Source organism: Notamacropus eugenii, chromosome X (assembly GCF_028372415.1).
Source record: "Notamacropus eugenii isolate mMacEug1 chromosome X, mMacEug1.pri_v2, whole genome shotgun sequence".
Lineage (NCBI taxonomy): Eukaryota > Metazoa > Chordata > Mammalia > Diprotodontia > Macropodidae > Notamacropus > Notamacropus eugenii.
In genome coordinates, this window is record NC_092879.1 from 20,577,855 (window position 1) to 20,591,874 (window position 14,020).

General features: G+C 41.4%; 1 pseudogene; it reads left to right on the forward strand.

The window, feature by feature from the left end:
- The first annotated feature begins 1,891 nt into the window (after positions 1–1,891).
- The window catches only part of LOC140515715 (E3 ubiquitin-protein ligase DTX3L pseudogene), a 69,723-nt pseudogene continuing 57,594 nt past the window's right edge, over positions 1,892–14,020 (forward strand).

Below are 14,020 nucleotides of genomic sequence, written 5' to 3' on the forward strand. Positions count from 1 at the left end.
TTTCTTTCTCTCTTTTTTGATACAGTAGGCATATATTAAATGCTTTATTATGTGCCAGTCACTATTCTACCTAATGATAAGTTGTACTGAGAAGACGACCTTTGGCTCCCAAGAGATATCCCAGGAAAACAGGTTCTACTCCACTAGAAAGACTTTAATTATGAACCTAGCAATAAACTTTCTGTGAACCAGCCTAACTAAATACCACAGAGGCTTATCACCAGTAATCTGGTCACTATTTGAAAAATTCTTTGGCAACAGCAGCTTATGAAACAAAGAAAAATTGTAGATGTCCTTCAGTACAGTATGGGGCCATTCTGCTGCTTTAGTGATCATTTGATCATTTCTTAGGGCAAAATAACACTCCATGATGTTCATATCTCCCACTTTGGTTAGCCCTTCACCAATAGGAGGACATTCTGTTAAGTTCCAGTTTTTGGATACTGTGAAAAGAGCTACCATAAATGTTGTACATATAGATTTTTTCCGTCATTCTTTGGTCTCTTCTGGGTATAGGCCCACTAGTGGGATAGTGGGAGAGGCACAAGTTAGTACCTTGTAGGGTATAATTCCAAATTGCTTTCCAGAATGGTTGGACCAATTCACAGTTTCACCAATAGTGCACTAGTACTCCTGTTTTTCCACAGCTCCTCCAGCATTTGCCATTTTCAACTCATGTCATCTTTGCTAGTCAGATGTATGTAAAGTGAAACTTGGATGTTGTTTTCATCTTTCCATATATGGCTATTGATAGTTTGAGTTTTTCTTCTCCTTTCAAAGCTGCTGTTCATCTATTTGACTACTCATCAATTGGGAAATAGCTTTAGATCTTACAAATTGGAATCAGTTCCTCATTTACGTTGCATGCAAGTCTTTTATTAGAGAAACTTCCTGCAAAATTGTTCCCCCCCCCCCTTGCTTTACTGTTCCCTACTAATTTTACCTATATTAGGTAAAATGTGCCAAAACTTTTAAAATTTTATATAATCACCATTGTCCATTTTATGCTATGTGATGCCATTTATTGTCTGATTAGTCATGAACTCTTCCCCTCTCCATAGATCTGAAAAGTATTTTATTCATAACTTTTTTTGGTTATGATGAGACCTTTAATATCAGGGTCATTTATCCATTTGGAGTTTACATCAGTATATTGTGTGAGGTGTACATCTAAGTCTAATTTCTAACAAATTTTTCTCTAGTTTTCTTATCACTCTTTGGCAACTAGCCTTTCCCCTGCAACTGTGGTCAAACATTGTGCCAGTGTGATTGTTCTCTGCTGGATATTGTATTTCTAATCTGTTTGACTGACTGATCTCTCAATTCTTCACCAGAGTCAAGTGATTTTATAATGATTATGCCTTTACTTGTAGTACAGTTTGAAGCTGGCACTGATAGACCCTCTTCTTGGCTACTTTGTTTTCATTATTACACTTGAGATTCTTGACATTTTGTTCTTCCATGTGAAACAGGTTGTCATTTTTCCTAGCTCTGTATAATATTGTTCTGGAAGTTTGATTGGTATAGCACTGAATAAGTCAATGAATGTAGGTAGTATTGTCATTTTTGTTATATTTGTTGGGGGTGTAAGCTCAGTTTTCACGTGAACAGTCTCGGGCAAGTAAAAGTGAGGACTTCTAAACCTCAGAGTTCTCAAGAGGCCCCCCAGGGAACAGCTGGGGATTGAGGCATGAAACACGGGCTATCTCGTGCATTTCCACCTCTTCTCAGTGGGAAACTTGCTGGGGAGAGCATCCCACCCTTGAGATTGGCCCGTGGTCTGAGCACACCTGTTGTTGATTAGCTAGGGGCTGAGAGCACGCACAGTATTCATGTGCAAACTATGCAGCGGGAGAGCTTAAGTAGGGACAGGAAAGCCTGAAAGTGCTCTTCGCGCTGAGGGGCCCTTGGAGGGAAGAGGGTCCCTCCCCTCTTCCACTCCCATCCTCTTGCTGTATGATCCTTGCCCCTTGGGAGGAGGAGGATTCCTCTCTCCTGAGGAAGAATTCACCCTGCATATGGATATGTAACTAAGACCCTGAATAAAGCCTAACCCTTGTTCGACTCTGGAAAGTCTCTTCTCTCAACACGTTTATCCAGCTGATCACCAAAGACCTGCGAGAGGTAAGAAGGCTCGGGTAGCTCATCGGCCTCTAGGCCGAACAATATTGGCTAAACCTATACATAAGGAATCACTGTTTCTCTCACTGTGTAGCAATCTTTCTTTCTACCAAGATTACTTGATAGTTGGACTCATATAATTACATTTGGTTATAGAATTTTAGCATTTCCACTAGGTACTTAGTTGGCACAAAAGCAAGTAAGAATCTCTGGGAGAAGATTCTAAACTTTGCTGGATATCTTCCCAGGTAAGATGGCAAGGTCATGGTCTGGTTGCCTGCCTAGAGAGGAAGGGAAACATGGCTGGGCATTTGGCTGGCTAAATAGTGGACTTGGCAGTTTTGTGCTTACTCACCAAGGAGGCTGGGCAGGGAGGAGGATTCCAACAGGGTAAGAATGAAGTCCCCAGAAGGATTTTCTCTGTAGGTGCAGGGATTGTGTACTGAGATGAGTCAGGGAAGCACTTATTAGTTGTGTGACTTAACCCTACCTCCATGGCCATCCCCAAACCCATTCCCTTTCCAGGCAGATCATTTACCTTCTCTGGGCCTCTTTTCCTCCATCTCAACAATGAGCGTCTTAAGACTTGCACTTTCCACTTTGGAATTAGGTTGAGAGCTCTTACAAGGGTCTTGTGAAAATCAAAAGGGGCATGTGAAAGTTTTTTGCAGTCCTTAAAACACATGTGATCTGCAGAGCATTCTGTAACATTCAGAGATTTTCTTGGGAAATTTAAGATTTCAGGAATATATTTGACCTAGGGACAGACTTTTGGACACCTGGTTAGGAGGGGATCATTGAGTCTTTGAATGATTTGATGGATTTCATGTTTGTTCTCCTAATCCAATTCTTGTAGCCACAGCTGGTTTACATATTCTCTTTTACATACTGTTCTGCAGTTAGCTTCTCTCTGTCTCTGTCTCTGTGTCTGTATGTCTGTCTCCCTCTCCATATACGTATGTACACACATTTTATATATACACACACACACACACACACACACACACACACACACACACACATATGCATTTATGAGATTTGGGATATGTTTGTTATCTCTCATAAGACTGCAGTACCTAGGGATTTAGGTCTGTGCTGGTTGGCTACTCAGAACAAAGAGGAAAAGAAGCCCCCTCCTCCTGTTGGCTGAGGAATCATCATAATGCCAGCCTAATAAGGAGCTATTATCAGAGCTTGCAACTCAGGACAAGATTTCCTTGGTAACAGACTAGTCACCATGACAACCAGGGATAGGGCCCCACTGACACAGCTTCAACAACACAGTTCTTCCTCAGCAGGGCCTCACTCCTGAAGGGCGGGGCTGCAGCCTAGAGCCCATATTGGGATCCTATCCTCCTCCAAAGACTTTGCCAGCATTCTCCTGTCCCCCATTCCCGCAGGACAAAGAAAAAAGAACTAGGATATTGGGGTAAAAATCCACATGATTTTACACAGGAAGAGCACATTAATCCTTAAAGCACTCCCTCAGCATTTCTCCCCTACCAGTCTCCACATTCCCAGGAGGAGAGATGTACCATCTGACCTGTGACTTCCTGACTGAGGCCTGTGTTGACATTCCCCCTGCTGTAGGGAGGTTGTCACATCTCCCTTCAATTAACAGTAGACATAGCTTCTGCACAATCACTTCAGAAGGATGAGGGGGGAAGCAGACATTGAAAACATGCTACCTTTTGTCTGGGCCAGTCATAGGTTAGAGAGGCCCAGACTGCAGAGACTCTATTGAGGTTAGACTATAAACCTTTCTCGCTCTGAGCCTTCAATGACCATAAAATATGATCTATGTTAATTCAACCAAGACTTAGAATGAAAATTATGCTAAGGAAGGACTCAGGGAGAGGCTATGCTTGTTTCCTCCCCATCTCAGTGCTTAAGGCAATACTGGTATATAGTAGGTGTTGAATAAATGTTTATTGATTGATTAATTGAAGTCCAAACCTAGAGACTTTTCCTCTATATCACAATGAATGAGTGGAATTTACAGGTAGAGAGAAGCATGGCTTGGTATGGGGCTGGCTAGATAGTGTGGTCTAAATGAATTTGTTCTTACCAAGGAGGGCAGCTGGAGGTAATGGGTAAGTGGGGAAGGATTCCAAAACTGCAAGGATTAAGTCTCCAACAACATGGTTTCTGTAGGTCAGGAGGGTGAGGTCTGACACAAGTGTGGAATGAAAGAACTGTTAAGTGTGTGACCTAACCTTAGGCCCATGGTTATCCTGAAACTGACATTCTTTCTAGGCAGGACATTTCCCTTCTCCAGGCTCTCTATTCCTTCATCTGGGCAATGAATATCTTAATACTTGTACTCTCTACTTGGAAATTATGTTAAGAATCCTCCCAGTGTCTTGTGAAGATTAAATGTGGCATGTGAAAGGAAAATTATAATCCTGAAAGTTCTTGTGATCTACAGAACATTCCTTAACATTCAAAGATTCTCCTGGAAATTTTAAGATTTTAGCAAGATTTCAGGATTAAGGACAGACTTTTGGGCACCTAGTTAGGAGGTGCACTGAGTCCTGGAATGGTATGATGAATGGCATGATTCTTCTTCCTACTGGCTCAATTCTTGTAGGAACCACTGGTTTACATATCTTCTTACACATTTTGTTTTGCACTAGCTTCTACATAAGTCTATCTCTGGTTCAGCTTGTTTCCTACTTTCAGTCTCTCTGCTTTCTGTGTCTGTTTCTCTCTTTCTCTCTGTGTCTCTGTCTCTCCATTAATATCTATGTACGTGTATATATATATATATATATATATATATATATATATATATATATATGAATGTAGGGGTTTTGGGATATGTTCAGTATCTCCTGTTCATTGTACTCTATAGGGCACTTCTTGTGCTCATTTGGCTCTTCAGAGCAAAATGGGGAAGAACACCCTTTGTCCTCTTGGCTGAGAAATCATCATAACATAGGCCTAATGAAAAGCTAACATGCAGCTAGCAACTCAAGAAATCAGATTTCCTTGGCAACAGACAAGTTACCATGGCAACCTGTGATGAGCTCCAGCTAACACTGCTTTCATGGACACTTAGTTCTTCTTCAGCAGGCCCTCACAGCCTGAAGGATGGGGCTGCAGCCTAGAGCCTCTATTGGAATCCTATCCTCTTGTAAAGTCTTTGCCAGCATACCCCCCTTCCCCTTTCTGACAAAGAAAAGAGAATTCAGATGTGGTCAAATTGGGATGATATGACACAGGGGGAGGACGGTAATCCTTACAGCACTGCCCCCACCAGCCTCCATGTTTCCAGGAGGGAAGGATATGCCATCTGACCTGTGGCTTCCTGACTGAAGCCTATGTTGATTTTCCCCCTACTCTACCGGCTTTGTCACATCTCCCTTCAATTAGCAGTAGACAGAGCTTCTGCACAGTCACTTCGGATGGAAGAGGGTGGGAGGTGGGCATTGAAAACAGACCTCATTTGACCTGAAGCAGGGTACCTCTTATCTTTGCAACAACAGGCTAGCTTATCCCCTTGGATTCAGCATGGCTGCCTCTTAATATTGGTTCTCCTGGTCCTCTCCTTCTGTGTGGCTCTCTTGCTGCCATCATGGGCTCAGGGGGCTCCACAGAAGCCATGGTATCCTGGCGATGATACCACCCCAGGGCAGATGGTCCTGTATGCTGCAGGGCTCCGAAGATATATTAGTAGACTGACCTGACCCAGGGATAGGAAGAGAGCAGTGGGCCAGAGAATCTGCCAGGATGTGGTGGATTTCTTGGAGTAGATGGTTCTGCTGTATCATTTTCAGGACACTCAGTCAGATGAAATTTCACTGCTCCTGGTTGTTTCCCCTGTCCCCATTTCCAGAGCCCTGTAGAAAGTCCTGGTCCATAGGTTCTATGGCTCTGGCAGAAGCTGAGCTACAGAATTCTATCCTCATCCCTAAACTAAACTTAAAAAAACTGAATCAAAATCACACACACACAAAAAGAAAACATTCTATCTTCTGTCTGGAACCTGCCCTAGGTAAGGGACCCCCAGGACTACAGAGACTGCTCAGGTTATTCTCTAGAACCTTACTGGCCTGAGCCTTCAATGACCATAAAATATGGTAGGTGCTAATTAAGCCAAGACACAAAAGGAAAGCAGGATGAAGGGAAGAATTGGGCAGGAAGTCATGGTTACTTCCTCCCAATTAGGACAAAGTCTGGCACATAGTAGGCTTAATAAATGTTAATAAATGGTTTTGATTCATTGAAATCCAAAAGCAGGGGTCTTTCCCCTATATATTAAGTGATTGTGTAGAATTTACAAGTAGAGAAATTTGGTGATGGGAACAAGTGCCATTTCTGTGCCCCTCAAGTCACACTTCTCAGGCAGACACCTCTTGTGCCAGCAACAACAGTCAAACTTGTGGACTAGCTCCACTGTTTCCTAAATAAGGATCCCTCTAGTGTCAAGGCATTTTGTTTCTCCGGAAGTTAATAGCTCACCAGCTGATTCTGATTTCTACCAACATGTGGGAATGACTATGGGAACATCCTAGTGCAGGAGGAAACCCTGGGTCTGCCTGAGTCTAGACATGTGGGGATGGACTTCATGGAGCCTTCCCCACCTACAGTCCCAGTTTCCTGGCTCAGACCAATGGGATCCATTTCTGTAATGGCTCCTCAAGGATGGAAATCCCAGAAGCTCTTAAGAAATATATCTATTGGATCTTATGATGAGAGATTGTTTTATTCATTGTATTTAAAACCCCAGACCATAGAGCAGTGTCTGCACTAAGGCTATTGTTTGTCCTTCATTCTGGAAGAGGAATCTGACATCTAGAAGGAGATATCATGACTTGGAAGTGAGTTGGATTTAAATGAGGCAGATATCTTGCAAGGTTTCAGGGATCAAAATTTATATTCCTTTGGGCAGAGCACCCATGGGTAAGGGTATGTGGACAGAGGGAGAGGAGGTAGGCAGAGAAGGAGATTAGGAGGGAAGGGAGGGAGAGAAGGAAAAAAGGGAAGAAGGAAGGAAGGAAAGAAGGAAGGAAGGAAAAAGAACTGCATTGTTCAACTGGAACTGGCCAATTGGATACTCTCTGGAAATGGACCTTCACCTCATAGCACATTGCAATATTAGCGAGTTAAAGATTTTCCCCATCCATTAATGGGCCTCACCATTAAAGGAAGCTTGATTAGGGGAGGCCCACACCTTTTGTTAATTTCTAATGCACCGGTTCTCAAGGATTGTGATGCCCTCTGGCTCTCAAAAGTATACAAATACTCTGAGGTGAGATTTGACTTTGGGGCTTACTCATCAGAAGTGTTTATTTGGCCAGTCGAGACTCTGGGCAGCCACTAAGGAGGCCCCCAACCCCGCTTTGGAAACCCAGATGTTGGTGCTTATTTCTCTGATAACTATGTACATTTGGTCAGAGAATTGAATCTGTCTGTTGTGTGATGTATATTGGAAGTCCTATCTGTTGATTATTATTTCTTTGTATTTTCTCTGAAGTTCAGGGTGCTGACTTTTCCCCCTGAACTAAGTGAATGATATATGTGCTTGATTAAAGTGATTGGTGATTAAAGTGAAAGTTGCCTTTCCTTTTAGAAAAGCAGATCAAAGAACCTGAGATAGCAGATCATCCTGGATGTGTCACGGGGCTTGCTTTTATACACCCACGCAGAGGGGCACATCACTCTGTTCAACAAGCTATGCATGGAGACCTATCCCTCCACTCTCCTACAAAAGGAAGAAAGACATGGATGCCTGCCATTTTAAGAAGGATGTCCCACAGGCGTCTCAAACTCTACATGTTCACAAGAGAAGTCATTTTCTTTCCATCAGACATGTGCCTCTTCGGAACTTCTCTATTCTTGTCAGGGACAGCATAACCCTTCAAGCCAGCCAGGGCTGATACCTCACAGTCATTCTCTAATAGGTGACCTGACAGCTTATCTTTCTTGGAGTCAAGACTGCACCTCATTCTCTAGTCACCAACCTCAAATCGTTCACTTTCCCTCTCTTTGCAATTCCAGGACAGTTGTTGTTTTTTTTTAATTTAATATATATATATATCATTTTTCTACTTCTGTTTAATTTACTTTATATCAGTTCAAATAAGGCTTGCCATGCCTTTCTAAATACATTGAATTTATCCTTTCTTACAGGAAAGTAATATTCTTTTTTCTTTTTTAAAAAAAATTATTTAGTATTTTATTTTTCCACAGTTACATGTAAAAACAATTTCAGTATTCATTTTTAAAACTTGTAGTTGCAAATTCTCTAATTTCTTCCCTCCCTACCCCTCCCCTGGATTGAGAAGGCAAGCAATTTAATATAGGTTATATACATATGTGTAGCTGTGCAAAACATTTCCATGATAATTATATATTCAAAAATATATTCAGACACCATCACTTCTTTCTTTGGGGATGTGTAGCATTTTTCATCATAATTCCTTCAGAGTTGTCTTGGATTGTTGTACTGCTGAGAATAGCTAAGTCATTCACACCTGATCATCTTACAACGTTGCTGTTATTTGTACACAGTACATTTCATTTTGTATTAACTCACGTCTTTCCAGATTTTTCTGAGAGCATTCTGCTCATCATTTCTTATAGCACAATAGTATTCCATCATAATCATATACCACAATTTGTTCAGCCATTCCCCAGTGGATAGGCATTCCAAAATTTCCAATTCTTTGCCACCAGAAAAGAGCTGCTTTAAATATTTTGTATGTATAGGTCTTTTTCTTTTTTGTTTTTTATCTCTTTTGGGATATAGACCTAGTAGTGCCATAGCTTGATCAAAGAGTATACATGATTTTGTAGCCCTTTTGGTATAGTTCCAAATTGCTTTATACAATGGTTGAATCAGTTCACAACTCCACCAGCAGTGCAGCTGTTTTCAGAGATACTTCTAAGGACCTGTAAGTTTTCACTTCTCTTGGGGTGGTATGATCTAAGGAGAGTTGTTTACTACACTGCTGGCCTATGCTCTTGTCTATGAACAACACACAAGCACCCTTTTCAGCCCTGGAACTATGAAAAGAGTCCCTGCTCCACTGTGGCCACAAGCCCTGGTATGGTAGTGCTTCTCACCCTGAGACTGCCACCTAGGACTGGGCAAAGCATTAGAATCCTGCCTCAGTGCTAGCCCAGTGATCTCCTTCTCACCAGTTCTTCAACCCCCTTACTGTCTGTGGGCTGGGAGCTCTGGAAGCAGTGACTGCAGCTGCTGATTCAGTGGCTCCCAAGGCACAGCCTTCTCAGGACTGTACTCCTCTCTCACCCTGATACAACAGATCTTTCCTGTTGGCCTTCTAAGTTGTCTTGAGCTGAAAGATTGTTTCATTCCATCTTTTTCTGTGTTCTACCATTTCAGAGTTAGTTATTTAAAGGTATTTGGAGGGGTTTGGGGGAGAGCTTATGTAAATCCCTGCCTTTACTCCACCATTTTGGCCCTGCCTCTCCAGGTCAGTTGTTTTTGATAGAATGGACCTTACATTTTGTTTCACTTTTAAAAATCTTTTTACTTTCTTTTAATAGTTATTGTCCCAAGAAGTCACTGCTTTCTCTGTTTTCTTCCCCTTGAACATATGCTTGGGCAAATCACACTTTTCATCAGCTTGTTTGTTTATATTTGAGATAGCAAAATGACTTTACAGAATTATTTTGAATCCAGAGCTTTAAGAATGTGAAATGCTATAACAAGGGAAATTATTATACTTATGAATGGAGTTGAATCAGATCTACGATTTCTACTTTCCCTCCTACTCTGAGACCTGGAGTCTTACAGAGCTGCTTGAGGAACTAGTGTATGAGCAGGAAAAGCTATGACTTCTTTCATTATAAAGATTAGAAAAAGAAAAACAGAGATCCATTTCAGAGTATAAAGCATTGAGGCACTTTTAGGAAGGTCTGCTTTGAGGGTTTCTGTGTCCCTGAGGTTAGTGAGCTTTCCTTCAGGTACACAGTACAGGAGTGTTGATTGGCTAGTTAGAGTGATCCCTGAATGACTGCCACATGCAAAACATTGCCACATCCCATAGAAGAGCAGTCTCTGTTTGGTCATATACCTGTTGACATCTTCATTTACACAGTGCCCTCCTGGTGCCTGATGGGGAGGGGGTAGAAGAGACAGAAGATTCTTTGGGTCTCAGATGGGCAGACCTTCTGGCAAGATCTAGCAAACCCTAAAGGCTTCTAGGGAAATCTCAGTGATGAACTAGGTGTCTGAAGTGTGAGCACTAGCCTAATCAGTCTCCAAGAAGATCATCAACACAGCTTTCATGACCATGATTCCTTTGGTCTTCTAGGGAATGGCTTTTATGGTCAGAACAACTCATACACCACTGGCTAATCTGTGAAGGGTTTTGATTTAAAGAGATGGAGGTGATGCTAGCTCCTACCCCACAGCCCATAAAATACCTGTAAAGAAGAACTCTCAACAAATTCTGGAGCAGTAGAAGTCACAGAACATCGGAGTGGAGGAGATTTCTATCCCAGAGAGACCTGAAAGTCCAATGAGACAGATCTGTCATGCACCACACATGGAGCAAAGCCCAGCCCTGCCTTGACCATGCAGCACTGAGAGGAGCAGATCTGAGCAGACTTCAGGGACAGAATCTCCAGCAGCAGCACAGATCCCTCAACCCACAGGTTTTTCAGCTGGCCAAGAGGGGAGCAGGGTGTCCCCATAACTCGGGCCTCCTCAGGTGGCAGCAGTAGAAGAAGCAGCAGAAAGGGCTCCCAAAGCAGGCAGTAGCCCGCATCCATTGTTGAAGGTCTCATCAGAAAGCCCCTGAGGGAACTGAACCCTGTGTAGAGGCCCTGTCCCCACTTGAGTAGCTGAATTTAATCTCGCAATAAATAGCACCCCTGCCCCCCCCCCCAGAAAGCCCCTGAGGCTTGGGAGCAGCTCATTTGAATCTCAGCCCCCAAGCTCTGGCTTGGAGGAACTGGAGGAGAGGTGGGTGTGGAGAAGAAACTTAGAAGTCAAGCAACTGGTTGGGAAAATGCCCAAAAAAGGGGAAAAAAATATAAGAGCATAGAAGGTTACTTTCTTGGGGAACAGGTGTCTCTCCCCATCCTTTCAGATGAGGAAGAACAAGGCATACTGTCAGAGGAAGTCAAGGCCTCTGCCTCCAGAGGGAACTTACACTGGGCTCAGGCAGTAGAAGACCTTAAAAAACAAGTTAGCAGCTTACTAAAGGAGAACCAAAAAAATGCTGAGGAAAATAACAGCTTTAAAAAAAGGCTAACTCAATTGAAAAAAGAGGTCCAAAAAGCCAACGAGGAGAAGGAGGTTTTAAAAAGCAGAATTACGCAAATAGAGGAGAAGGTTTAAAAGCTCACTGAACAAAATAATTCATTGAAAGAGAGAATTGAGTTCAGGGAAATGAATGACTTTGAGTTAAACCAAGTAGTTAGTAAACAAAACCAAAAATTTGAAAAAATAGAAGATAATGTGAAACAACTCATTGGAAAAACAACTGACCTGAAAGCCATGATCAAAAAAAGAGCCTAGACATTATCTTCCATGAAATTATCAAGGAAAACTGCTCTGATGTTCTAGAATCAGAGGGCAAAAAAAATATTGAAAGAATTCACTGATCACTTCCTGAAAGAAACCCGAACAGAGAAACTCTTAGGAATATTGTGGTCAAATTTCAGAGTTCCCAAATCAAGGAGAAAATACTGCAAGCAGCTAGAAAGAAACAATTTGAGTGCTGTGGAAATATAATCAGATAACACAGGATCTGGCAGCTTCAACATTAAGGGATTGAAGGGCTTGGAATGGGATGTTTCAGAAGTCAAAGGAACTGGGAATGAAACCAAGAATCACCTACCCAGCAAATCTGAGTATAATACTGTAAGGGAAAAAATGGTCATTCAATGATATAGACAATTTTCAAGAATTCATGTTGAGGAAAAGACCAGATCTGTATTTAAAAATTTGATATCTCAATACAAGAATCAAGAGAAGCATGAAAAGGTAAACAGAAAAGAAAAATCATAAAAGACTCTCTAAAGCTGAACTGTTTACATTCCTACATGGAAAGAAAATATTTTTAACTCTTGAATCTTTTCTCAGTATTTGGGTAGTTGGAGAGATTGTACATACACACACACACACACACACATACACATAGATAGATAGAGAGTACAGGGTGTGTTATATCAGAAGAGATGATATCCACACACAAAATAAATAAAATAAAATAAAAATGAAGGGGTGAAGAAGGAAAATTCCAGGAAGAGAAAGGGAGTAATGAAATGGGGCAGGCTATAACTCATAAAAGAGATAAGAAAAATCTTATCCAATGGAGGAGATAAGGGAGAAGGGGAAAGGGGGGGAAATAAAGCTACTCTCCCCACATGTGGCTGAAGGAGGGAATAACATTCTCACTAAACGTGATATGGTCAGAAGGGAGGGCAAATGGGAGAAAGGAGTCACTAAAAATAAACACTTTCAAGAAGTGACAAAATCAATTGAGGGGGAAAAATAAGGGGGCATAGGGTAGGACAGAGGGCAATATAATTAGTATAACAACATAATTATTATGGAAGTCTTTTGCAAAAGAATACATATTTAGTCTGTATTGAATTGCTTGCCTTCTCAGTGGGGTTGCGGAGGGAGGGGGCAGGGAGAGAAGTTGGAATTCAAAGTATTAGAAACGAATGTTGAGAATTTTTATTGCATATAATTGGGAAATAAGAACTACAGGGAATGGGGTATGGAAATTTATCTTGCCTTGCAAGAAAAGAGAGAAGATGGGGATAGGAGAGGGGTGGGGTGTGATGGAGGGGAGGGTACATTGAGGGAAGGAGTAATCAGAAGGCAAGGTATTAGGAAGCAGGGGGAGGGGGGTGATGGGGAGAAAAATTGGTCATGTTACAAAGTGAGGTAAAAGCAATTAGTATTAAAACAATAGACTGAATTAATTACTGAGAATAAATCAATGACATCTTTAGTTTGGAGAAAAGAATTTCAGTCTAAATTTCCTAGAGGAAGGTAACCTCAGGTAAAATTTGGCATTGATGGAAAAGTCAAGGTTTTAATGGTAAATTTGATTTTATGATTGCCATTTAATCAGGAACTAGAACATGTATAGAAAGGCATGTAGGCGACTTAAGATTTGCCTCAAAAGATGTTCCTTAGTCAAAGTGAAACTACAATCATATTTGAAACCTGGTTATTGCCATTTTTAAATGCTATGGAACTATTAAGTGACTGTTCTTCTGAGTCCTAACTCCAGGTATGGGTAGCAAGAAAGGTGATCTGAGCCAGTAAGCTGAAGAGGTGCTGGTATGAACTGCATAAGGTGATCTCAAGGGAAGGGTGGGAGAGCAGTTGTTCATCATGGGCTGAAGTAGGATTCTCCTGACTCAGTTTCCCCACTGACACCTGGCAGACTTTAAGCCTGACTGAATGCAAGTGGATAATCTAATTCTGCCTGGAACTGACATGAAGTTGGGGAGATATTGTTTCCCTGCAATGTCCCTACTCTTGGTGGTAATTTCCTATAGTCAAAAGGTTTGTAAGCTTAATACCAAATCTATTCAATTATAGATTATTGGTAGGAGAACATCCAAGGTTGTCTAAAATTAAGCTATTAGGCATAGGACTTTAGACCAACAACAATAAGTTAGGGTCCTTTAATTTTTAGTAATACTGTGCAGACAATTAGGTCAAGAGCTTGTGAAGTTAGCAACTTAAATATTGTTTGCATCTCAGTTGGTTAATGTTTTAAAAAAAAATTCTTTTGTGGTCCATATTGTAAATGCTTTAAAAAGAAGTATCACCTGACCAAAAGTCTGAATTGCTTTATATGTTATAAACTGTGTTAAAAATAAATAATAAAAAGACAAAGAGATGGAGGTGAATACACCTCCCCAAATAAAATACAGATTCTGGGCGTATTGG